Below are 24,470 nucleotides of genomic sequence, written 5' to 3' on the forward strand. Positions count from 1 at the left end.
CAGGCCTTCATTGTGCTGGAAATGTCAAGGCGTTCGCAGACGAACCGACGGAGTCCCACTATCGCCGACTCGCTAATGGCTCACGTTCCCACCGTGGCGACGGTCGTTTAGTCCCAGGCCTTCCCACCTAACCCCACCCGATTCGACTGCTGAGTTTCCCAGAAGCGCTTACTCACGGCTTAACGACCAGTCCAAGCGCTGTTGGAACGACTTCGGATCGGAGTCATCGGAGCCGTGTCGATGCTGGAAAAGACTTTCGGGCCGAATTCCAAAGACTTTCGGGCCAAGCTCCATCCTGGACTGTCAGCACAGACCCACCAATCCAGAAAACACCCACCAAACAGCCTAGCATTCAAAACGCAACAGACTCAGAAAACAGAGATCAGATCTCAGGAGGCGAAATCTACCCCAATACAGCTCGGCTAGAGCTGTTTAAATAAAAACGTGTTCCCAGATGCTGCAAACGTTGGAGATGACTGAGCAGATGCAGACGTTAAAGGTCATCTCTTAGAGCACCCTGATGACTGTGTTTTCCAAAGAACTACCTGTTGAGTTTTTTTTTAGGGAAAAGACAAAATATTTTTATCTGTAAATACAAATATCATAAAAATAACACTAAGACAAATATGAAGAAATGTTTAAATTTCTAGCAGTTGCTTTTAATTTAAATGGTCTCTTCCTGATGCTCTGCCCACCCAGAGTTGTAATATCACAGACCACAGTTAATTTACCATCAGAGAGTTTAGTCTGTTATAGTTAAGATTTTTATTTTTCTGAATCAATATTCAGACAGTTTTTAGAAGAAATAATATTTTTTATATAATAAAGCATAACATTTCTCTGAAAGAAAATCAAATCTTAACTAGAAACTGACACTTTCAAAATGTTGCTACATGAACAGTACAGTGAAGCCATATTTTGTAAAAGATGGTTTCTACAGAGTATCAGGTGGTTGCGGTGGGTTTGCTAAATATATGTTTTTTATGTTGCTAGATGGTTGCTATTGTACCCAAGTGGTTGTTGTGATGTTGCCATGGGGTTGCGAGATGGGTACTTGGTGGTAGCTACTGAGTTGTTTAGTAGTTGCTTGGGTGTTGTCGTTTGTTGGTTGCAAGGCATTTGCTATAGCATACCAGGTGGTTGCTGTGGTGTTACTCAGTGGATGTTGGTTGGGTGCTAAAATGTTGTTAGGTGGTGGTAGATATGAATTTGCTTAGTGGTTTCTAGGATGTTTAAGGGGATTGCTTGGCGGTTGCTATGGTATTTCAGCTTCAGCTAAAGGGGTTTTGATGTGTTTTGTGTTGCTAGGTGATTGCTAGGCTGATGTAATGAATGGTATCCTATGTGGTTTCTATGATGTTACTCAGTGGTTGTTGAATAGGTGATAGAGTGTAGCTAGGTGATGTTGCGATCTGACATCAATCCGGCCCCACATTTCAGCTTTACTCTGCAAGATTGAGGTAAACTGTTGTGCAGATGCAGTTTAACATGGTATATATTTCTGGATAATTACTACAGCTGTGAACCAATGCCGTCTTTTTAGTTGGTCAAATCTAAATTGCACTGAAATGCCTGTTGGTCCAGAATACATGACCTTTTTCCTAGATTTACCGTTTTTTTTCGGTAAATAAGGTGCACCAGATTATAAGGCTCTCTAAATGAACGTTTATTTTCTGGTCATTTTATGCGTTTTATGTTTTTCTGCTAAATTCCCAGTGGCAAGACCTGTAAGTTAAGTAATCAAAATTGTAATTCTTAAAAAAAAAAAGAACATTTACGATAAATCTATGAGAGCTGGATGTAAATCTACACAGATTTCTCTCTTTAAAAAACTATTTATTTGGATGAGTAAAGTGCCTCCACTTATTTACAGTAAGCTTAGATTACAGATTTCCGCTAAAGTTGGAGCATTAGCATTAGCTGCTAACTGCTAGTGGCAAATGCTAAGGCCACCTGACAGCGCTACACAGAGGAACCCTGAGTGTTCTGGTAATCCAGGACGATATTAGCTAGCGGTTCATCCCAGGTACCTTGTTTTAACACTGTAAACGCACAGGCTACAATCTGATATACTCGCCTCTGAATAGCAAAAGAGCTAGCACTGTGGTTTTGCGGCTAATGCTAATGCTGCTCCAGCAGAGCTATCCAGGGTTAGCAACAGCATACAGGCCGATAATGCTCACCTCTGGACGTCCAAAGAGCTAGCGGTCAGCGGTGTTAGGGCTAATGCTGCTAGAGCTTTGCTATATGCTATAGAATTGCTTGGTATTTGCTATGGTATTTCAGCTTTGGCTACAGGGGTTTTGATGTGTTGTTGCTAGGTGATTGCTAGGCAGATGTGGTGAATGGTAGCCTATGTGGTTTCTGTGGTGTTACTTAGTCGTTGTTGAATAGGTGACAAAGTGTTGCTAGGTGGTAGTTGCTATAAAGTTGCTATGTGATTTCTAGGGGTTTGATTGGTAGTTTCAAAACCCCTGTTCCTACTTCTAGTTACTAGTATTACTAGTGTTGCATAAAATGACCAAAAAAAAAAGAAGTTTATTGATAGAGCTAGCGCTGTGGTTAGCGGCTAATGCTAATGCTGCTCCAGCAGTGCTACCTGGGGTTAGCCGCAGGCTTAAGGCCGATAATACTTACTTCTGGACGGGCAAAGAGCTAGCTCTCAGCGCGGTTAGTCAAGTCAAGTCAAGTCAAGTCAAGTCAAGTAGTTTTATTGTCAATACTGCATATGTACAGGACATACAGAGAATTGAAATTACGTTACTCTCCTTCCCAATTTTACAGCAAGTACAGATAATAGATATAATAAAGGAGAATGGGAGACACTATGTGTACAATACAGCAGGGACACAAATAGACATACATGAGACAAAAACAAGGTGCAGTGGTGTGGGGGAGGAATAGATATATAAATATAAGTAAATAAGTAAAAATAGATATATAATTATAATATAAAAGAGTGGGAGACACTATATGTTCAATACAGCAAGACACAATAAACATACGTAAGACAATAGTGCAATATCGATGGTGATTGAGATGGAATGACAGTAAAAATAGTATATAACAGTAGTGCAAATACGGTATATGGTATATAGCTTAAGGCTGGTAAAGTGAATGGGTGCGTAAGTCCTTAAAGTTCACAGTTTAATTAAGTGGAATTAAAGTGCGTATAGACAGTGCAAGTATATCAGTAGTGCAGGTGTTGTGTAGTGCAAGTCCGTTTGGAAGGGACCAGTACTTTGTGCATTGTAGTGCAGAGTTTCAGTACTTTATTAGTGGGGGGGTTCAGGATGCTGAGTGAGTGTGTGCTGGGGGCAGGATTGGGATGGGGGGTAGAGCAGGAAGAGAGTTCAGCATCCTCACAGCCTGATGGATGGGGCTGTCTCGCAGTCTGCTGGTCCTCGCCCCGAGACTCCGCAGTCTCCTCCCTGTTGGGAGCAGGCTGAAGAAGCTGTGTAGTGGGTGAGAGGGATCTCCTGCCAGACTGAGGGCTTTCCGTGTGAGGCGGGAGCTGTACAAGTCCTGAAGGGAGGGGAGAGAGGTGCCAACAATCTTCTCAGCTGCTCTCACGATGCGCTGGAGGGTCCTGCGGCAGGATGCTGTGCAGGCCCCGTACCACACGGTGAAACAGCTGGTCAGTATGCTCTCGATGGCCCCTCTGTAGAAGGTGGTCATGATGGGGGTGGGGGCTCCAGCTCTTCTCAGCTTGCGGAGAAAGTAGAGACGCTGATTTGCCTTCCTGGCCAGTGACGCTGAGTTGGTGCTCCAGGAGAGGTCCTCTGTGACGTGCACACCCAGGAACTTGGTGCTGCTCACCCTCTCCACAGCAGTTCCGTTGATGAACAGAGGGGTGTGCAGTGTGTGAGTTCTCCTGAAGTCCACAACAATCTGCTTGGTCTTCTCTGTGTTCAGAGAGAGATTGTTGTGTTTGCACCAGGAGGCCAGGTGGCTCACCTCGCTCCTGTAGTGTGACTCATCGTTGTTGCTGATGAGACCCACCACCATCGTGTCATCCGCAAACTTGACGAAGAGGTTGGAGGTGTGTGCTGGTGTGCAATCGTGGGTCAGCAGAGTGAACAGAAGGGGGCTCAGCACACATCCTTGGGGAGCCCCTGTGTTCAGTGTGGAGATGCTGGATGTGCTGCTGCCAACCCGCACTGCCTGTGGTCTTCCAGTCAGGAAGTCTAACAGCCAGTTGCACAGTGAAGTGCTCAGCCCCAGACTGTCCAGTTTGTGTATGAGCTGTTGGGGGACGATTGTGTTGAATGCTGAGCTGAAGTCAACAAACAGCATTCTGACGTAGGTGTTCTTCTTGTCTAGGTGTGTGAGGGCTGAGTGTAGAACAGTGGAGATGGCATCATCGGTCGAGCGATTTGATAAGGTTAGCAGCTTATTCTAATTCTGCTGGAGAACAAAATAAGGTGCACTGGATTAAAAGGCGCACTGACTTTTTTGTGACAATTAAAGGATTTTAGACTAGACTTATAGTGCGAAAAATATGGTACTTTTTTGTTCCTGCCTCAGTTACAATTGCTTTGACCATTAGATACATTTAAAGCATTGGGTTTGAAAAGAAACTAAACTAATGGAAAAATAAACAAATGTACAAACCATTAACTAATTTGAACCAAAGCAAACTATAGGTGTAAAAACGCCCTTAAAAGTTGTGCAGAGCTGAAGCAGACATGTAAAGAGGAAGTGACCTTCAGAGCACACAGTGTAGAGAAGAAAAGTGCAGCCGGAGGACGAGTGAAGCCTCCATTACCAGGACAGACAGTGGGAGGAAGGAGAAATAGGAAAATAAGATTGATAGAGGATGAAAAATATCGATAGAGACGCGAGTAAACACTTTCCCGCCCTGCATTCGCTCAGGACTTCATATGTGCTCCACACAAACACAAACTCACAGACACACACCTCCTTAATGGGTCTGAATTGATTGCTTACTCCCTGTTTGCACCTTCAGCCCATTGATTCCGCCACTCCAGCTCTCTCAAGAGGCTTGTTCACCTCCAGCGTGTTTGTGTATGTATGTGTGATTGTGTGTGTGTGTGTGTGCAGATCATCAGATGTCCTGGTATTTGTGTGCTCCAGTGTCCTGAATGTTCTCAGAAATGTGTAAACATGCACCAGTTTAGACCGTTCACAAAAGAGGTATCCAGTAAGTTCTTTAATTTACATGAACAAGCTAGTTTCAGCCATAACATTAAATAAAAACTTTCTGCTGCCAAAACCGTCAACTCTTGGACTCCACAAAATCCCCTGAATGTGATCTGTAGTATCTCGCCCCCTGAAGACATTACAGTACATCAGTAAGACTTGAGAACTCATCACCCTGTCACCAGGTCACTGGCTGTCCCTGTTGGAACACGTTTGGTAGACACTGACCACTGCATCATAGAAACCAACCACAAGACCTGCCTAATGTTTTGGAGATGTACTGACCCAGTTCTCACAGTTAATGAGACTGTTCACTTGCTGCTTGGCATAGCCATCCCTTTGCCAGATGCAACTGGAAACAGATAATCAGTTTAATTACTGTATTAAACATCAGTAGTTTTAATGATTTGGCTAATTGGTACATGCTTAATTATATGGTATTTGAGCTAAAGATGGCAATTACATGGCTAGACCTTTATGTACCTTTAGAACAGGGGTGTCCAAACTTTTTTTGTTGGGGGCCAGAAGGAGAAATATATTTGAAGTCACGGGCCACTGTAATAAAACAAATAATGAAATATTCCACTTTATATAATACTTTTTTCCTGATTATTTCATTTACACATCATTTTAATTGACTTACTATCTTTATCTTTGACAGTGTTGTGTAAACTAAGATTTTTCAAATTGATGTTTAATTTCATGATGGTGTCTTAATATTAAACTCCTTAATTACGGCAACTTTTAGCCCCGTTTTTCTGCGCTACAACTGCGCACTCCCTCCGCTTTTAGACTCTTTGCCCCGTTTTTCTGCGCTAGAAATGCGAACCCTCTCCGCTTTTAGATTCTTTGGCCTGTTTTTCTGCGCTAGAAATGCGCACCCTCTCCGCTTTTAGACTCTTTGGCCCGTTTTTCTGCACTAGAAATGCGCACCCTCTCCAGTTTTAGACTCTTTTGCCCGTTTTTCTGCGCTAGAAATGTGCACCCTCTCCGCTTTTAGACTCTTTGGCCTGTTTTTCTGCGCTAGAAATGCGCACCCTCTCCGCTTTTAGACTCTTTGGCCCGTTTTTCTGCGCTAGAAATGCACACCCTCTCCGCATTTAGACTCTTTGGCCCGTTTCTGACACCTAGCGTTCAAACTTTGAATCTCACATTATAAAAACCTGCTTAACAGCGGGCCAACTTTCATTCTGTTTCTAAAATACCTCGCGTAGTTTGGACACCCCTGCTTTAGAATGTCTTTTAATTTGCTCACTTTTGTATTTCTTTCCAGAAATAATTAAATTTCACTTGACCCTGTTGATTCCACTAAGTCCACTGATCCGTTTCATGTTGAGAGCCAGATAAGAAACAAACGGAATTCCTTGCTTTTCCAAAAATATTATCATCAGAGAAACTTTAGAGAATCTTGCTAAGAAAAACTGCCTGACTAATTCATGCTGGCCAAGCTGATTGACCAGCTTAAGGTTTGTCTCACATAGGATATGTTTTAATTGAGTTTCAGTAGTTTAGCTTGTTAAAAAGCATGACTTAGAGCTTGACAGGACTTTGTAGACTAGCTTGACGAGGATGGCTAATCTGGTAGACATACACACTTTTCTAAAAATGGACAATGTCTTTCAGATCCTACTAAAAAATAAACACAGCGGACAGGCTAACCAGCTGTGTGTTCAACATTTTTCAGTGCCTTTTCCTAAAAATATTAAATCAGATTAAAAACGCTGAAATACAGATTATGAGTACATACATTCGGGGAAAGCTGCTTTATGAGAAGCTAGGCCTGTGCACCTTGCCTGCCAAAACTGAAGTAGGAAACCTGGATGAGCTCTGTTTAATCCTACATGTAAACACAGTCACAAAAATTGCTTTTTATCTACATTTGTGTATAAAATGTATCCTAGAGCAGTGCAGAAAAACCTGTATATGCTTTTGTTACAGGGTTTTTTATAGAGCTTCATAAAAACATAACACTCCCGCTAAATCCTATACTAATTCCAATAACAACAATCAAATGTCATGGGATATCAGTTTGTAAACTGAATATGAAATGTTATCTCAGGAGACGGCTTAGGAATGCATACACTTGTGTAAGTTGTGAGGTGCTAACTTGTGAGTGAGAAAAAAATACTGGCTTGCATGCTCACAGCAATGTTGGAAATGTTGGACGTTGGAGTTGGAGTGAGGCCTGATAAATGCAGAAGACCTTACTCATGTTCTAGAGGTCGGAGCAGCTTTTTGTAGCTTTCATTAGATGTTACCATCTCACTCTTTCCCTCTCTCATAATACTGACTAAAATATCTTTAATTCAGATACCCCTCAAAATCCAACCATTTTTATTAATATTACTATCAAATGCTAAAATGTTTGGAATGGAAGGACAGAACCAAACCTTCTGCAATCTCATGAATAAATCTTTTAACAGAGAACAGATAATGCATTTGAAACACATTCTTTAAAATCCTTAAAAATAAGATGGCATCAATTTGGGACACTTGGTCCCCGTTTCTAACTTTCTTCTATTAATGATTCCTTACCTTGCTAACATTAATAATTAAAGTAATACTATATATTATAATATGTTGAATCTGGTTTGTCTTATTTGTTTGTACTTCTTATGTGCTATATTATGTCTGGACTAGGGCTGCACGATATTGGAAAATTTTACATTGCAAATGTTATTTTTTCGACTATATATATTGCGATATTAAACAATGCAGGGCCCATGACATCAGCAGACCCTGCCCCACCCTCGCGCTGTCTCGCATCCGGACCGATCATAGAGCTGAGTCAGCGCAGAGCACTCAAAATCCTTTAATCAGGCATTTAAAGGTAAATAAGAGCATTTTTCTGGGTTTAAAAGTGTGAATTCAGCTGTAACTGGAAATATCTGTGCAAAACTGTGCTGGACACAGTTTTACAAGTGTTTTTTTTTTTTACCAGTGTAGAAAGTGGTGAACAAAATAATGCTCCTGTTCTCCCACCTTGCTTTAAGTTGTGCTGGAGGAACCACAGTATTTGGGGTCATTGTCATTTTCAGGTACCCAGCTCCTATTATTTAATTCCGCACAGACAAACACAGTTCTCAGTTCTAGCGCAGTTCTTTAATTTGCCCCAGTCTTGTATCCTTTTGATGCAAAAGCTATGCTAAGCTAGACTTGTCTTTTTTACAGACACATACAGACACACACACACACACACAACCTCCCCACCTGCATTTGGCTCAGCCTGGTCAGATTAGCTTTGCGATCCGCCCTCCCCACCCTGCTAGATCTCGTGCTGAGTTGATGAATTAGCTTAGCCACATTACGCCGCGCGTGTTATTGTAGAGCGCTGATTTATCACGGCCCTCCAGCTCAGGTCACCCCCCCCCCTTCCCCACCTTCCCAAAGCCTCCATCTCCTTTTGTCTCTCATCTGCTTTTCTGGTTGGGCTCCGCGGCGCCTGATTGATGAGGCTTCAAACAAAGAAGCTAGTCTGAGGCGCGCAGATAGCGTTAGCAGCTACGGTAAATAAAAACATATGTGGCGTGGAAAGAGCGCGAGCGGCGGGGAGAAAGAGAGATGAGGAGATGGGGAGATGGAGCTGCTGAGGCCCAGCTGACATCCTCCGCGCTGTCTTTCCATTTTTCTCTGTGTCGGGACTCGGGAAGGCACTGGGGTTGTGTTTGCTTAGCTGCACATGCTAAAGGTTACCGCCATGCTAGCGGCTACTACTTCGGTCCAGAGAGGGGGCATAAAAGCAGCAAAGTGGGGCAGAAAGCAGGCAGAACAGATATGTCTTTCTTGTGTAAGCGGAGGGTGATTTAAACTACGTGACCCCCTGACCTGTGGCTCTTTGTGTGTGTATTTATGTCTGTTTGCTAAGTCATCAATTTCTGATTCATTGTCAATTCATTGTTTTCTTACTTCAAATCAGCAGCGGCCGTTTGTTTGGCGTTGGCTTAGGTTCCCAGGTTTGTATGATGTGGTGGTTTGTGTACTTTTAGCACATAGACTTGTCAGATCATTAGAGCTGCAACAATTATTCAATACAATCGACAGTGTGGATTATAAATAAATTTGTTTGTTGTCGACTAATTGTCAATTAGTAGCACTACTCAATTTACTGGGGACAAAAACACAATGTTATAGACGGGTTACGAGTCTGGAAAAGTGTCTAATTACAACAAATTTCACATTTCCTCACTAAATATCCACATCCAAACGACAATGATCTGGACATTTGTGTAACGCCAGACAGATAGGAGTGACGCTTGCTGAGTAAAAGGTAATGACAGGTTTATTTACAGAGTGGTTAACAGGAATTAACAACCAGTTAACAGGATGAATAACACTCACACCGAAAACAGGAGACGTAGTAGGGAAAACAGTCCGAGATCCGAAGCTAGAAATACAGTCCAATAATGCAACAAATCCGATGATGGCAAAGACGAAAGGCAAAAACCGTGATACAGAAAAATAGGTCATAAAAAAAGGGCAGACAGAAAAAGGCTGGGAAAATCGCTCAGTACGCAACATAAGTCGACAATACCTCTCAAAGTACAGATGCCAACTGAAACCTATATATACATAAATTAGAATTACTATGAACCGGAACTTCCTAGAACACAGGTGACTCAGAACGGGTGAGCGTAACGCGATTGGTTGAAGGTGAGCGGCTGATGGTGACGTCATCGCCAGTGGCTCTTTGGGAAGTGGAGTTCGGGAGTGTGGAAGGAGAGCATTGTGGCTTGACAATTTGAAGGACATTTAAATCTTAGGTTCAGCTGTTTCTCTCATTTTAAACCAAAAATAATCGTCGACTAATTGATTCATCAGAAAAATAATCGGCAGATGAGTCGATTACTAAAACAATCATTAGTTACAGCCCTACACATCATAGATCACATCACTGTAGAAGTCTGCTTATTTAACATAGCAAAGAAAAATAAGAGAATTAGCTAACCTAGCTATCTTTGCCAACAGCTGCTATCCACAGTTTCTCTAAGTGAGGTGAAACAGATACACTGTAAGTACTGTAATTATTGAGACACCTGCATAGTCATCGTTTCTTTTTTTAAATCAAGCGTCATAACATTTTGGTCAGTCATGAAGGTCTGCAGGAGGTTAAGCAGAGGGACCATCACCATCTCTGTTCCACTGCCTCTCATTCTCTATCTGTCTGTGTGAGAAATAAATTACATTCATAGGGGGACACTGTATGTGTGTAAAGTGTAGCTTGTGTGTGAATGTGTGTGAGTGTATGTGTAAGACAGCTTTAGGCTCAGTTCTGCTCTGCGAGTCTTTGATCACTGCACTCTGTTTTGTGAACGTTACATAACCTCCTCTTTGCCTTAGCTAGAGGTCTCTCTTCCTCTCTCTCATCCTCTCATACTGTACTGTCTCTCTTACTACTTGTCCTCTCTCTTCTTACACATACTGAAGTCCACATTCCACATAATCACACACTCTTCCTCATGCTCATATTCCCTCCTGTAAATAACCTGCAAGTGACCCCTACAGTCCTGCAGCCTTACTTGTCCTCCACAGTCTCTGTCCTTCAGGTTTCTAATGCTAACCTGTACGGCGGTCGTATTGACTTTGCTGTGCAGTCAGTATCAGTCAGTGTCGGTAAGTTGCTGTGTCATGTGCCACGATGTTCCCTTTGTTTTGATTGGCTCGGGTTTCCGGCCCTCTGCTGTGTTTGACCCTTGGTCTTCTGGGGTCCCCATCCATTACCGCTCCTAACGTAAAGGTCAGCAGGCCTCCTGCTAAAAGCATTTGTCTTCCACTGGGTCAGCGGCGTGACCCCTGCCTGCTTCTGCCAAACTACTTGTAGACCCACACACACACATACACACATAATGCGTTCAAAATGGTCTTCTAATCGCTGTTTTCTCTGCGTTAGCAAATCAGACTTTGGTTACACTTTATCAATTCATGAAGTAAAGCTTTTACACACAAGCATTACACGTTTTCTACAGTAGTCACTGAAACAACTGAAAAGTCACAAGTAATTCACAAGTTTTGACATTCAAGTCCTAAGTCAAGACTCAAGTAGGGTTGCAACGGTATGAGATTTTCACGGTATGATAACCGTCTCAGAAAATACCGCGGTATCACGGTTATCACGGTATCACAGTTTGTTACATATATTATTAAACTGACCCTTAAAGAAATTACAACAAAGGTTTTTTTGTTCAATTAACTATTTATTGTAGAAACCTGGAACAATTATAATTTTAATGTCTCCTTAAAAAAAAATAAGCTGTACACCATCAGGTGAAGGAAACCATTTTTTTCCACTACTCTTAAGGGCATTAAGAGTGTATATAAAAAATATATATATAATATATATACACACACACACGTTACACACATTACATGTCCTCTAAGAAGTAAAGATCCTGTATTTAAAATATTCAGTACAATTATTTAAGTTTAAATTATTTAATATCTGATAAACTGAGCCTGGGTCAGTGTCTGATCAACAACTGTTGTAAACGTCCGTTTTACTGCCAAGTTGGTATATAACCAGATACTGCAGAAAAAGGGGATTTATTTCTGACATGATCCTCACAATAGAGATTTCTATTTTAAGGCTTTCACAGCGAGTCTGGTTTTAACATATGAAAAACAGGCACGTCAGAATTTGAAAATGAACGCGTGTAAATGAATGGCGTCTTTCACATCCAGTCCGGCCAGGACCTTTACACGGACACGTGAATCCATCGTAGCACGCACTTCACGCCTGTACCTGCGTGCCCAAATTTCGGATAACTCAGCGCTTTTGCGGGCGCTTACTGCATGGGTTGTGCACGACTACAAAGAAGTTTTATTTATGTTCAGATTAAAATTATAAACTAAACACATACTTTGCGCTGCACAGCGGGGTGGTGTTCTCGGAGATGGGAGAACAGGTTTGACGTATGTCCAACTTTAGCTGTGACTTTACGGCCACATTGATTACAAATCGGATAACCATCCTGCGTTGGGCGGGTCTCTGAAATAGTCCCACACTGCTGATTTTAGTTTCGCCTTTTTTTAGGCGGACGGAGATTTGTTTAGTCTGATGAACTTTCTGCCGTTCTCACCGCTGTGTGCCGAGTAGCTGAAGCGGAGCAGAGTTGCGCATGCGCGGGTGAGTTTCTCCGCTGGCTTGCGTTTTACCGGTAATAAGCAAACACACACGGTATGATAACCGTGCATTTTAATACCATGGTATACCGTGAAGCCGGTTACCGCTGCAACCCTAGACTCAAGTCACTACAGCAAGTCTCAAGAATTACCCATATCAGTATACACAAGTTTAAAGATGCACCCCAAGCCAGAATAGGCAAGTCTATAAGTAATAAGGCTTAAAGCTCAAGTGTCAAGTATCAATGTCCCAAGTAGGTACTGGCAAGTATCAGTCCAAGTAAAAATAAGCAAGATATTAGTTATTAAAGTCAAGTCAATAAGCAAGTCCCAAGCCAGTAAGCTGAGGAACCAAGTCAGCATAGGCAGTTCCACAGGAGAGTCCCTAGTCGATATTGGCAAATCTATAGACAAGGCCCAAATCAGTATAAGCAAGTCTATAAGCAAGTCAGTATAGGTAAGACCCAGTACATTATATGTAAGTCTTAAGTTGTGTCCCAAGTCAACAAAAACAACCCTTGTTGGAGACTCCCAAGTCAACATCAAATCAATAGGTGAGGTCCAAACCAGTATAGGCAAGTCAGTAGGAGAGTCCCAAGTAAATGAGCAAGTCCTAATTTGCGTCTTAAGTAAGTATTGGGAAGTCTATTGTGAAGTCTAGTTATTAAAGTCAATTCACTATGCAAGTTCCAAGCCAGTAAAGCTAAGGAACCAAGTCAGCATAGGCAGTTCCACAGTAGAGTCCCATGTCAGTATTGGCAAGTCTATAGACGAGGCCCAAGTCAGTATAGGCAAATCTATAAGCTAAAGTTAAGACCCAGTACAGCATATGAAAGTCTCAAATTTTGCCCCAAATAAACATAGAGAACTTAGGAGTAGAAGACTCCTAAATCAATGTAGGCAAGACTGTAGGCCCCAAATCAGTATTGGAAAGTCAATAGGTGAGATCCAAACCAGTATAGGCAGGCAAGTAGAAGATGAGCAAGTCCTAATTTGCATATTAAGTCAGTATTGGGAAGTCTATTGAAAAGTTTCAAGTCAGTGTTGGCGAGGCTAAAGAAGCAAGGCCCAAGCCAGTAAAGCTGAGGAACCAAGTTAGCATAGGAAGTTCCCCAGGAGAGTCCCAAGTCAGTGTAGGCAAGTCTATAAGCAAGGCTAAAGTCAGAATAGGTAAGACCCAGTGCAGTATATTAATTTCTGAAGTCGTGTTCCAAATCAACATAGAGAACTTTGTAGAAGACTCCCAAATCAGTGCAGGCTAGTCTGTAGGCAAGCCCCATATCAGTATAGGCAAGTGAATAGGTGATGTCCAAACCAGTATAGGCAAGTCAGTAGGAGAGTGGCAAGTAAAAATGAGTAAGTCCTAAGTTGCGTCTATTGGGAAGTCTATTGGAAATCTCAAGTCAGTGTGGGCGAGGCTAAAGAAGCAAGGCCCCAACTCACTATAGGCAATCAATAGGTGAATGAATAGGTCCCAAGTTTGCATACAAAAGTCTACAGAAGAGTCCCATGGCAGTATAAGCAAGTATTTAGTCAACTCCCAAGTAGGTGTTGGCAAGTCTACAGACGAGGCCCAAATCGATATAGAGTAGGCGCATGTATAGGAGACTAAATAAATAAAAGCAAGTCTCTAATCAAGTCCCATGTATGAATAGAAAAGGCTATAAAATCAATATAACAAAGTCTAAAATATTGTCTTAAGTCAATATTGGCAGAGTCCTAACTCAATAAAAAGAAGTCTTGGGTCCTAAATCAGTATAGGCAAGTCTTAAATCAAGTCCCAATCAATGTAGCCAAGTCCCAAGATCTTACTAATTATCTCAGGGGACTGAATGCAATCAAATCCTCTTGGCAATTTTCCAACATTTAACAGAAAGACTTCCTAGAAGAGTAAAGGCTTTCTATAAATGCAATTAAAAGAGGACAAGCCTTGCCTACAAATCTGTGGATGTACAGTATTTCTTTTGCCTTGTTTTATGTGCCAGGTTATTATTTAGCAATATGATGCAGTTAGCACCATGCTAACAGTGATGGTAGCCTTTTTATCCGTGTAAATAAATGATTTTTCATCAAGCTACTCTTTTTTTATTGTTTGTCTAAGAGGATTAAATTGCAGGCGGTTAATGATTAACACTACAAAACGAGCCTCCTGCTCGACTTAATTTGACCTTATCCTGAGTCTGATATCAATATGAGTGTACAGTCTGGCTGTCGTTTACATAAGCAGCTTTAATAATATCTTTTGAAGTCTCTCTGACAACAACAAAAAAAAAAACACTCACTCTGCCGTACTTCGTCTTGTGGTGTGAAAGTAGTGAAAATTTATCTTCTACTTTTATATGATGTAGTTGGGGCATATTACTATTACATATAGAAACATAAGTCAATATTTCAGTCTTGAGTTGCATGTTTTCTGACTTTATTAGCTGACTCAACTCACACTCATGCTTGAATGACTCTTAATTTAAACTTTCATAAATATCTTGCAATTTGACTTAGGCGTGACTCACAGCTCAACTTCTTAAATGACTCAGCTTGTGCCTAACTTACTTCAGTCGTGCTTCAGTAACTGGACTCGGACGTCTTTTAAATGGCCCTGAACTCACACTCAGGCTTCAATGACTCACAACTCAGCATATACTTAAATACTCACAATTTGCCTGGAATAAGTGCCTATATGACTCACGACTAAACTTGAACCCATACTTAAATAACTCTCTCATTTATGCTTAAATGACTCGCAATTGGACTTCTTAAATACATTTTGATTTACACTTATGCCTAAATGACTTGCAAATCACTGGTGATTCAACTAGGATTATAACTTAATTGAGTCACAAATCAACTGGCTGAATAACTTGACTGACACTTGTGCATAAATGACTTGTGATCTGACTCAGACCAGTGCTTAAATGACTCTTGACTTAATGTTAAGTGACCTGCAACACAATTGGCCCTATGTTATGTTATGCCCAGCGCAAGGCGCGTTGCGATGCTCATTCCTATCTTACCCTCTGTAAAAAGTCTATTTTGAAACCTTGCACCTGTGCCGTTAAAACATCGATGGTTGTGGTGGTCTGGAAATTAGGTGCGCTCAGGTAAATTTCTGCCTTTTGCTATTTTGGCGGCGAAAAACACAGGTACGCTACTGACTGACATAAATCTAGGCAACAGTCAATTGTCAGATCACGTGAACCTGACTTTTACCTCAGCAATAAAGAGAATAAAGAATAAAATAACATTGCATTTTCCTTAAATGAGCTGCGGCAACCCTCACAGCATGAATGCACAGGTCAGTTTTTTCTGCTGAGACGCACAAAGCGCCGCACTATTAAGATACAAACATGCCAAAGTCAGAGCTCATCTGCCTCTTAAAGGGAAAAGCAAGTGACACACTGGTTGGTTTATTTCTTGTTCTTGTCTAAAATAGGGCCCAATTTGTGCTTAAAAGACTGGTGATTCAACTGTAATTTAAACGACATGCAACTCACGCTTATGATTTAAATAACTCGCAACTTGTGCTTAAATTATTAACTAATTAAGTCGACTTGGGCTTAATTGACTTGATTTGAAGACAAAGAGAGGGTGGTCAGATTTGTTGGATATAGACTTATCTGATGAGGGATGTATTTAAACTTTACTGAAGGACAGAATAAAGCTGTAAATGCAGTTAATTTTATTTTTTGCTTTTTTAGTTATTTTATCTTTTATGGAAAAAGTTAGGATTATTGGCTTTAATGAATTCTGTGTGTGTGTGCGTGTGTGTGTGTGTGTGTGTATACTGCTGCTGAATGTGTTTTCCTTCGGCAGGAGGTTCCTGTCTAATGTGCTGTTTCGGACAGCGCTAATGTCCAGCACTGTGTGGGTCAGTCTCTGCTTTTTGGTCAGGAGCTTTTCCTTTGACCCCTACCATCATCAGTCTACACACACACACACGGACTCTCAACAGAGATACTCAACAACCAGTATCAGTATGCAGGGGAATCACCTACCCACACACACACACACACACACCAACATACACACAACCCAGTGACCCCAAAATCATTAGTCTGGACGCAGCCTGTCAGTGGCTGTCATGCTGTGTGTGTGTGTGTGTGTGTGTGAGATGGTCTGATGGAAAGGAGAATGGTAATTGTCCCGCCAAGAGTCCAGCTTGAGGGAGGATGCTTAAAAAAAATGACCACTGCACACTCCTCCCTCTCTCTACCTTTCTCTCTCTCTCTCTCTTTCTTATTTAGTCAGTCATTCTCTCATTTCCTGCTTCTATAATATGATTATGTTAACATATTTATATTGATAAAAAAATATATGGGGATATACCTAGATGTATAATACATTGTAATTATGTTATTCAAATAGAGTGTGGATTATAGAATGTGAAGTATGGAGTGTAAGGTGTGGACTATTCACAATTTTCCTGAACTTTACCCTTTTCCATGATTCATAGCTGAAGGCCGTTTTTGGTTTCCGGTCAGTGTTTGTATTATAAGCGAATGTAAGCAAAATGTGGATGTTAATTGCTGCTTTATTAAAAAACATGGCCAATAATACTAAGTGTTTGCACAGTATGGAGGTTTTAAAAAGTTGTGGTGATTGTGTTTTAACAGTGCCTCAGCCTTCCACGCTCTCAGAGTGGGTAGATAACCTAAAGATGTGGACTGAAGTAAGCTATATTGATATAGTGAACTCTTCATCTTTTCGTCTTTTCCGACGGTGTAGATAGCAAAGAGCTACTAACTATAAGAGCACAGTGGCATACAACTACCTTTATAGCAAAAAATAGGAAAGGTATTGTATAAAAAACTCAATTACTTCATTTTTTTGAAAGCTCTGACTCAGAACCGAGAACCGAGTCAGATCATCAGCCGAGGTAAACATCAGGGGTGTTGGATTGGACAGTCCTGCAGCCATGCAGCAGCTGTTTTGTGGAAAACATATTTGCTGTGAAGCATTAAAAAGTAAATAAATACATAAATAATAATAATAATAATAATAATAATAATAATAATAATAATAATAAAACAAAATTATTATAATATATTTTTATTATTATTTATTTATTCTTTTTCAATTCTTCACAACATATACGTTCAAAGCTTATCATTATGTATATAATGAATAGTAATAAATATTTTATTTTCAGGATGCAGCTCTGTAGGATTCTTTTTAACAAAGTAAAACGAGCCAATTTCCTGGATATTGAAATATCCTCTTTGGAGGATATGTCAGTTTAAAAGCTGCAAGCCACGCTGGGCTCCCTCCCTTCTACTTTTTTATGAAATGCAAAGTCGACCATGGACAGTGTTTATGAAGCTGCTGGTGTTAAAGCCATATACTTTCCAACAACAACAAAGTTGTTGTGGCCGCTGACAACGGCACATGGACAGATTCACATCCAGGTCTCGTTTGAGCTGTCTGAATTACAGTTTTGTTTACTTAACTTACCTTAGTGGCGAGACCTGCTGAATTAGAAGGAAAACATGGTTCCGTTCCTACTACTAGTTACTAGTGTCGCATAAAATGTGCCTTATAATCCGGTGCACCTTATGTATGAAAATAGACCAAAAAATGTATATATATTTATTTAGTTCATTGATTTATACTATAATGTGGAAAAATATGTTAGTGTAGAACGTAAAGTGTGGAGTGCGGATACGGATTGTGGGGAGTTGAATGAAAATGGTGGAGTATATAATGTGAGTGTAGAGTTTAGAGTGCAAATTGTGGAGTGTAGAGTGTGAAGTGTAAAGAGATGAGTGTAGAATGTGGATTGTAGAGGGCGGAGTAAGGGGTGGAGTGTTCCTTGCAGTGTCCAATAAAATGTCAAGTTTAATGCAGGCTGAGACACATTACTGATACAGCAGGAAATAAAAGAATAAGAAGCTTTTCATTAGTCTGACACACAGTTATTGATCCACTGTTCAATCTAATCACAGTACACACACACACACACACACACACACACACACACACACACACATACACACACACACACACACACACACAGGGGGCAGGCAGAAACATTTAATCACACACACTCACTATGCATATAGAACTGGTCGCCACAGATGGCTACCAACTCCGTACCAAACAGTAATGCCTCGTATACGTATATATGTAAGTAAATTTGATTATATAATGAAAATATAATATAAATGCAAAAGGAATATAATATACATATACACTACATAGACATATACATGTTCAAATATTTGTTAGGATATCCCTTTAAAAAAAAAACCTTGCTGACACACGCAAGCAGATGAGCAGATGCAACTGTTGGAACCATGCATAATGCCATTTCTTAGAGGGATAGAGGGTTAAAAAGCCCTCCAGAATTGTGATATATATAAAATACAGCTCTGGAAAAAAATAAGAGACCACTTCAGCTGAATCAGTTTCTCTGATTTTGCTATTTATAGGTATATGTTTGAGTAAAATTAACAGTGTTGATTTATTCTATAAACTACAGGCAACATTTCTTCCAAATTCCAAATAAAATATTGTTATTTAGAGCATTTGTTTGTTTTTTAGAGCAGAAAATTAGAAATCGCTGAAATAACAAAAAATATGAGTTTTCAGACCTCAGATAATGCAAAGAAAACAAGTTCATATTCATAAAGTTTTAAGAGTTCAGAAATCTATATTTGGTGAAATTATCCTGTTTTTTAATCACTGTTTTCCTGCATCTTGGCATGTTTTCCTCCACCAGTCTTACACCCTGCTTTTGGATAACTTTATGCCGCTCCTGGTGCAGAATTTTAATCAGTTCATCCTGGTTTGACGTCTTAAGTGGTCTCTTATTTTTTCCCAGAGCTGTACATATATATATATATATATATATATATATATATATATATATATATATATATATATATATATATATATATATATATATATATATTGAGGTAAGAGGTTCAGAAGCCTTATGGACAATGAGGGTCACACACACACTGTTCTGTTCCTGTAGATTTCCACACGCTGCTGCTCCTCTGAACGTGAGTGTGTGTTAATGGTCTCTGTTCTCATTAAGTGTTTAATTACAAGGTCTGAGTGATTTTAATGAAATGAGACCCGTCTTACACACACACACACACACCTTACTTCTGAGTGAGGAGTGCTCCATCCAGTGTGTCTGGTTGGTCGGCTGTGAGGGCTGCAGGCTTGAGGGAGGAGTACATGGAGGATGGATGGATGGAGCTGATGAAAGAGTGTCATGGGCGGAGGTGTGTGTGTGTGTCTCTCTCTCTAAAGAGAATCCCTGCTGTGAGTCTAGTTGTCCGAATCAATCCCACATGGCCATTCTGAAGGGAATACACACACATGCACACTCAAACTGTATTGTGCTAACGTTGCTAATTTATTTTTTTTCTTAGTAAATTGATATGACCTCACCTCATCCAAAAAAATCATCAACTTCCCAACTTGTGGGCTTTTACAGTTTTTTGGTACATTTTTCACGTCATGGTTTACAGTGGCATCACAACAAGTGCATTTCTCAAAACAGCGCAAACAGCAAAACTCAATGAAATACCTGCAAAAGCACGTACCTCACTCAGAATTCTTTGTTTTTGCTTCAAAAGCATTTTTTTTGTCAGTGCCGTCAGAATACCTAGTCTGTGTGTCATTGCCTATGAACAAGGCAGTCAAAATACTTAGTCATGTTGTCAACAGTGTACAGTGTAAGTATACTCTGATCGAAACAAACTTTTGATTAGAATCAAGTCAATTAAAACTGTATGTGTTACACACAAAATATAAACTTACACTAACATAGTTAATCATGACTGTATGTGGGAGACTGACAGCAAGAAATTGCACTGTAATCAAAAGTTCGGAGTAATATTCTTTTACTGTATTGTTTGCACTGCAATTTGTTGACAAAAAAATCTGACAGAGATTTAGCAAAGACAGACACATGTTTGGCAGCACTCTATACATAACACAAAGAAAAAATTACACAATTATAAACTTACTGTAAAGATTCAAAACAACCTGAGACAACAACTTAAGCAATTATAGTGCTTTTTTACGCATTATGACTCTCCTCTCTGTTGGGCCACATGTTTTCATTCACGTTACACTGAATATCATCACTTGCAAGGCTTTTAAACGATCAAAGACACAGTTGTTCTTCCAATATTTGGCTGCACCCGGTGACCAGTTTCAGCCATTGTAAGACCATTTATTTTATAAACTTTACCAACAAAGTTTTATAGAAATGTATAAATTATGCCTGAGAGATTATGACAAGCTGTTCAGCACTTTTGCATGCAATGATCTAGGCAATGACCTAAAGCCTTAATATTTTGTAGGGTAAGACAATTGCATAGATATTCAGTACACAACACATTTTGATAAGCACGACATAAGCAATGGATAATGCAAAAAAACAGCTGAAAATTGTACATGAACATTAGCAATAATGACAATAAAGACATTTGCAAAATGTGAAACACAATGAGAAATTCAATCATGATGTGCACAAGTGACGAGGAGATGTGAAGATTGAATTAACTGTTTTGAGAACTTCAATTCTGATCTGAGAAAAGTACCAAACTGTAAACCCCTCTAGGCAACACCTGGCATCAGGTATGGTGTCAAGAGGTTTATGCTTATCTGCTCCAGAGAATCACGATTGGTTATCTGTAGTGCTTTTTAGGAGAACTTAGCTTAGAAACTTAGAAATTAGCTAAACGCTTTAATTATAATTTATTGTAGTGGTGTCTACAAACATTTGGACATATAGTGTATAATAGGCTGACCTAATGAAAATCTTTTGAAGTTGTTCCTGATATGGGGGTCTCTCTGCAGGTGGGGGCTGCACGAAACTTTTATAGTTATTGTAGTTTTACAACTGGAAAGGGAAAACTCGCAAATATAATTAGTAAAACTGAGTTACGATTTTTATATTTTCTGTCTTTTTATGTTTGCATGTTTTTGGAGCTGCAAATAGGGTCCCGTATAAACCATTAAATGAATAAGAACACACAAACACACACACACACATTCTGATACATACACACACAAACACACACACACCGCGTAAACTTTCACAACGTCATTTCCCACCACATTAGCAGAAACTCGTAAATCTACGCAAAAAAAGCAAACTCACACAAACTTAATAGACTTGGATGAGCTGCGGCACTCTGACCTAGATTTGTGTGTTTGTGTGTGTGTGTGTGTGTGTGTGTGTGTGTGATGGACTTGGCGTGTGCTGAATGCTTCATAATGTTGCTCTCCGTCAATCCTGCCATTGTTTTTCCCACAAACAGGCCACTGTATGGGTCTCTCTCTCTCTCTCTCTCTCTCTCTGTTATATATACTCGCACACTCACTCACTCTCTCACACACACACTCTTACACACACACTCTGGCCTCGCTACAAATCCCATAAACCTCTGCTTTCCAGGGATCAATGAGGCCGAACTGAGAGCTGATGGTCAAAACAGATGATCAGAATGACGACCACAGACCAGTGTCCATTGATTCTCCGAGAGAGAGAGTGTGTGTGTTTGTGTGTGTGTATAAGTGTAAAAGAGGAGGCTTGCATATGTGATTGAGAAAGAGAGAGATTTAGATGTATGGAGAGAAAGAGAATTAAAGAGCAGGGTAAGAGATTGAAGAGAGAGAGAGAGAGAACAGGAAGAAAAAAAAGTACAGGGAGAGCAAAAAGCAGAAAGAGAGAGACACTGAGGAAACAGGGAGAGGGAAAAGAGAGAGAGGGAAAAAGAGGGAGACACAGAGTGTGTGTGTGTGTGTGTGGGGGGGGGTGAATCAGGGAGGAGAAAAACAGGACAAGTTCCATTTTTCATTCCTCCTCCCAGAACTACTAATGTTCATTGTGTCTGAGACACACACTCACACAGACAGTCTTTCTCTCACACACACACACGCATACACATGCACACACACACACACACTGTGATGAAGAGTCACGTCTCTTTGTAGTCAGATACAGCGATGGGGCTCAGCTGGATAATGATATCCATAATGATGTGTGTGTGTGAGAGCCAGACATACCGAACAAAGAGTGTGTGTGTGTGTGTGTGTGACTGAGTGTATATAGTGTGTAAGTCTCTAAGAAGCTGTAAACTCCATCCCAACAGTCAATACGGACATCACAGGAAACAGTATGCAAATATGCTCTGTACTTTAACCAGTTGAAAGTGTTTGGCTGTGATGTGAACAGCCTGACCAATCACAGGTCTATATGGCCGTATAGACCCAGCTAAAAGAGAATGTTATAAGAAAGTTTTGCAATGTCTTGAAAAGGTTCCGGAAAGGTTAGCCTGTAACCTTAATGAAATACTGCTCCAGGAATTTTTCGAAAGTGTGTGACATAATGATGAATTAACGTAATAGAAATGTTAAAAGTAACATTGACACAAGCGACGTCGCAGCAACGTTACCAGAATGTTTAAAACATTAAATAAAAACGTTCTAAGGACATACAGAAAAAATCACTGATTAAATGTTCTAGGATTGTTAACAGTAACGTTCAAAGAATGTTTAATTAACCAAAAATTGTTAGCTGGGGATGTAAATCTAGCAAAAGTCTGACTCACTGACTGAGTAACTGACTGACTGATTGAGTGAAGTTCTAACTGAGTAACTGATTGAATAAGTAACTGACTGACTGACTGACTAACTGAGTAACTGACTGACTGAGGGAGTGACTGAATGACTGAAGGACTGACTGAGTAACTGACTGACTGACTGAGTGACTGACTGACTTACTTTGTAACTGACTGACTAACTGACTGGCTGACTGAGGGACTGATCAAGGGATTGACTGACTGACAGAGTAACTGACTCACTGAATGACTGTGTAACTGACTTACTGGCTGACTGAGGGACTGACTAAGCAATTGACCGACCGAGTAACTGACTAACTATCTGACTGACTGAGGGATTGACTGACTGACTGAGTAACTGACTGACTGACTGAGAGACTAACTGATTAACAAACTGACTAAGTAACTGACTGGCTGAGGGACTGAGTAATTGATTGACTGAGTAACTGACTGACTGATGGACTGACAGACTGAGTAACTGACTGACTAAGAAACTGACTTAGTCACTGACTGACTGAGGGACTAAATAAGGGACTGAGTGACTAAGGGACTGACTTAGTGACTGACCAACTGGATAACTGACTAATTGGCTGACAGATCAGCTGTATAACTCACTACGACTGATTTGACTGGCTAACTAACTGGTTAACTGACAGACCGACTAACTAACTGACTGACTGATTAATTACCCTCGTGACTAAGTCACTGACTGACTGGGTTCCTAACAAAATGTCTGACTCACTGACTGAATGTGTAACTTACTGACTGTGTAACTAACTGACTGGTGGACTGATGGACTGTCCAACTGACTGAGTATTTGACTGAGTGACTGACTAAGTATCTGACTGAGTAACTAAGGGATTAACAGACTGGGGTTCTGACTCTGACTTTAATTGGGCTGAATAATGTTCATATGTAGTTTTACAAGCCTAAATATATTCCTGTAATTTTAATATACACCAGTTTTCCTTTTATGGTGGAATATTCTTACATGGTAAAATGTGATAATCTAGTGGAGTCTGGAGGTGACGTGCTTCTTGTCCTGGGAAACTGAAAGCAACAGTATTACACACTTTCTTAAGTTGGTGTTGTTTTTGAGAACTGGTAAAATTGGGCTGGCTTAGCCTGCCAAAACATTTTTGATCAGAATGCTATGTGGCTCACTTTACTACTATCAAATATTAGTTTATGAGAGATAGTTATTTAGTTAGAATAACTTTAACTTTAAAATAACTAATAATGCTTAAAATAAAAATGAAGTACTGAATGAAACAAAGCTTTTAAATTATTATAAAATTAAACATTTATGGTGTAAACTACTCTGTAAAAATGCATTGATCACTTAAACTATAAAGTGATCTCTCTCTCTCTCTCTCTCTCTCTCTCTCTTTTGCAGTCTTGGACACTTGGACATAGTCATAGAATCAGTATTGTCTCAGGAGAGAGGCGGTTAAAGAGTGTTGGATTAATGAAACAGGTATGTTTTTTTCTCTCTCTCTCTCTCTTCTCTCTCTCTCTCACACACACACACACACACCTGTACACAGTTTACACAGTACAGGCTTGATGCTTTTATAAAATTGCTAGTGAGCAGCTAGTGATTAGAAG

The 24,470-nt window shown here is 40.2% G+C and overlaps 1 protein-coding gene across 1 annotated transcript in view; it reads left to right on the top strand.

Moving 5' to 3' along the window:
* The window catches only part of raraa (retinoic acid receptor, alpha a), a 165,167-nt gene that overhangs the window by 39,947 nt on the left and 100,750 nt on the right, over nucleotides 1–24,470 (top strand). The window contains exon 2 of the mRNA XM_007255152.4: nucleotides 24,259–24,339. The gene's annotated coding sequence lies outside the window, so the exon portion shown is untranslated. The remainder of the gene's footprint in view (nucleotides 1–24,258; nucleotides 24,340–24,470) is intronic.

The sequence above is a fragment of the Astyanax mexicanus genome, chromosome 15 (genome assembly GCF_023375975.1).
Source record: "Astyanax mexicanus isolate ESR-SI-001 chromosome 15, AstMex3_surface, whole genome shotgun sequence".
NCBI classification, from domain to species: domain Eukaryota; kingdom Metazoa; phylum Chordata; class Actinopteri; order Characiformes; family Acestrorhamphidae; genus Astyanax; species Astyanax mexicanus.